This window comes from Crocuta crocuta, unplaced genomic scaffold (assembly GCF_008692635.1).
Source record: "Crocuta crocuta isolate KB4526 unplaced genomic scaffold, BGI_CrCroc_1.0 scaffold31, whole genome shotgun sequence".
Taxonomy (NCBI): Eukaryota; Metazoa; Chordata; class Mammalia; order Carnivora; family Hyaenidae; genus Crocuta; species Crocuta crocuta.
Window position 1 is genome coordinate 9,715,315 of NW_027528362.1, and position 3,398 is coordinate 9,718,712.

Below are 3,398 nucleotides of genomic sequence, written 5' to 3' on the forward strand. Positions count from 1 at the left end.
CCTACTGCCAGGAATCTGAGATCGTTTTATTTGAAATGTGGTTCTCCTTGGTTGGTCTCAGAAGCTCTTCAGGGCATGGGGGTGGGGGTGCCAGCTGATGTTGTTGTCTGCATTTATTGTGAAAAACTTAGAGGATGGAATAAAAACTTCATCTCAGCTGAGAGGGAATGAGGTCTAAGCATTACTGTTACCCAGACCCCTTTGTCATTTCCACAATGAGAACTTATTTTAGAGACGTTCGTTTGGATGGGAGGAGTCTGTGTAGCTAATTAACAATCCTCGTCCTCCCAGACTCCAGCAGAATGGCAGAAAAGTCACTTTAGCACAAAGGCGTAGACAGTAAACACAGAAACAAAAAGGGTAGGAGAGGGGACTGTGTCAGGGGAGGGTCCATTGGCAGCCTTTTTGCAAGTGGGAAAATGGAAGCGAGATGGTAACTCGTTAAGTTAGGGGAAGGGGCAGAATCTGGAATCTTAGAATTTCTAGAAGGGACATGGAGAAGAAGCCAGCCAGCGGAAGCAGCAGGTGGGGGTCGGGGTGAGAGGGAAGGACTGGGTGACGGTAGGAAGAGTCACCCGCAGCAGGTGGGGCTCGGGGTGAGAGGGGAGGACCGGGTGACCGCAGGAACCGTCCCCCTGCTGGTTACTTCTCCTGCCTCAGCCTCTCCAGGAGGCACAGGCAGCAGGAGGTGAGGACGGGAAACATGACAGATGCAGACAGATAGCGTATGACAGGAATATGAATAAATGAAGTTAGATTGCAAACCAAATGTAGTTTGTCCACAACATAACTTACTTTGGATCAAGAAATTACTTTATGCATATGATTGGTGGTGTGTGTGTGTGTGTGTGTGTGTGTGTGAGATATGTGTGGTATGGTGTGTGTTTTATGTACACAACATACACAACATGTGTTGTCTGTGTTATATGCATGTTGTGTGTGTTGTATCTATTGTCTGTACTTGGGGTGTAAGGTTTGGTGTTGTGTATTGTGTGTAGGGTATATTGTGTGTATATTGTGCATGTTGTATGTGGTGAGTGTGTGGTGTGGTATGTGGTATGTGTGTACTGTGTGTGGGATGAGTGTGTTGTGTGTGGTATGTGTGTGGTGTGTATAATGTGTGTGTATTGTGTGTGGGGTGAGTATTGTGCGTGTTGTATATACTGTGTGTGTGCATTGTGTATGTTATTTGTGACATGTATGTTATATATGTTGTGTGTGTTGTGTATATAGTGTGTGTACTGTGTGGGGTGAGTGTGTGTATGGTATGTGTGTTCTGTATGTAGTGTGTAGTGTGTGTTGTGTACTGTGTATGTTGTATGTGGTGTATATGTGTTGTGTGGTATATATGTGGTGGTGTATTGTGTGTGTGGTGTATATGTGGTGTGTGTGTTGTGTGCTTTGTGTGTGTGGTGTAAATGTGTGTGTGTGGTGTGTGTGGTGTATATGTGGTGTGTGTGTTGTGTGCTGTGTGTGTATTGGGTGTGTGTGGTGTGTGTGGTGTATATGTGGTGTGTGTGTTGGGTGTGTGTGTTGTGTGCTTTGTGTGTGTGGTGTAAATGTGTGTGTGTTGTGTGCTGTGTGTGTATTGTGTGTGTGTGGTGTATATGTGGTGTGTGTGTTGTGTGCTGTGTGTGTATTGTGTGTGTGTGGTGTGTGTGGTGTATATGTAGTGTGTGTGTTGTGTGCTGTGTGTGTGGTGTGTGTGGTGTATATGTGGGGTGTGTGTTGTGTGCTGTGTGTGTATTGGATGTGTGTGGTGTGTGTGGTGTATATGTGGTGTGTGTATTGTGTGCTGTGTGTGTATTGTGTATGTGGGGTGTGTGTGGTATGTGTGGTGTATGTGGTGTGTGCATTGTGCAGGGTGAGTGTGTGATGTGTGTGGTGTGTGTGTTGCTTATATTGTGTGCAGCGTGTGTGTGTGGTGTGTGTTGTGGGGGGAATGTAGCATCTACATCTTGCCACCGTTATCTCTCACAGCTTTTCTCCAATAGCATTCTTTTCATTTCTTCTAATTTTTACCAAACACAATATCCACGTTTCCACTCTTTCTTCCTCTGACTTCCCTGCCACGGAAGTCAGGTTCACGCCTGCCCTCTCCGTGACGTCCATCCACCTTGACCTTATCGGTCCTGTGTCCTCTGCACCTGTGGCCCGAACTTCCCTTGCATCTAGCGTGCGTGGTCTTGGATTGTTGTTTTACTTTAAATTGCTTTCTGTTCAGCTAGAACTTGTGTCCTACTATAAACGTTTTGTGTTAGTGACTCTCGCGTCCATGTTACAGGGTGAGGCGTGTGTGCTCTGCCTCCTTCTACAACAGCGCGGCTAGAGAAGAGGGGGCACGCAGTACTTTCCTAGCAGGCAGAGCTGACCCGGCTCGGAGACTGCAGTTTGGTTTCGTGGACTCAGAGTTCAGCCCTGCGTGGGCGTGTGCTGATCCAAGATCTAACCTGACGGAGTTCGTGTGCTTGTTTTAGTAAAGTCCTCAACAGACCAGTTCTTTTTCTGTAGTGGTTTTATTTTAAAATAATTTTAGAGTTACCGAAAGTTGCACAGAGACTACTAAAGTATCTTTTCAGATAATACATAAATACATATGTGTTGTTAATTTAACGTCACTACATGTAAAGTCAATGAATTTTACATGTGATTCCTTCCACTGCCAAGCACCTTGTTCTTCCAAAGTCAGAATCAGAATCTTCGAAATAGCCCTTTATAAAAGAATTTTTGTTCAGTCCACAGTTGTCACTATCAGTCCACAACTATTTTGATCTCCACTGGAATATGGGCATACTTCAGAAACTCCCCACCTGTATTCTTTGGGATCCACTTTCTTACTTTAGGACCATGTTTAGGGTCAGAGAAGATGGATGTGCCTGGTTCTCAATTTCAGACACCCTCTTAACATGAATGAGTTCAAATCATATTCGCCCCTGAGCGATCACGCCCTAGAACTGTACAGATTGTTGGGGTACGCCACCACCTGAGGTTTACAACATGAGACGTTAGGTCTCTCACATAGTTTCAGCAGATCCGTGTCCTAGAGTTCTTTCCCTGGGGCCTAACACATCGTCCTGTGAGTAAAGGAAACCACGCAAATACTCTACAAGGTGTTCCTGACAATGTAAGTCGTCAGGAAAAGTCCCATCGGGATAGACCTCAACAAAACATAAATATACTTTTAACTAAAACAGAAATGAAAATTGCTTTGCGACTTTCCTGTATTCTAAAACACATGTGGATATTGTCTGTGTCAGTAAATATACACCTATCTGATTATTCTTAATGGCTGCAAAGAAAGGACAAATGGACCATAATTTGTAAAACAGATTCCTTGTGGGGCGCCCGGGTGGCTTAGTCGGTTAAGCGTCTGACTTTCGCTCAGGTCATGACCTCGC

The 3,398-nt window shown here is 45.0% G+C and overlaps 1 non-coding gene across 1 annotated transcript; it reads right to left on the bottom strand.

The window, feature by feature from the left end:
• Positions 1–3,033: 3,033 nt before the first annotated feature.
• Positions 3,034–3,164, bottom strand: LOC144223323 (small nucleolar RNA SNORA18). Its single transcript, XR_013332668.1, has one exon. It is a non-coding gene; the product is annotated as a small nucleolar RNA SNORA18 (small nucleolar RNA).
• Positions 3,165–3,398: the final 234 nt, after the last annotated feature.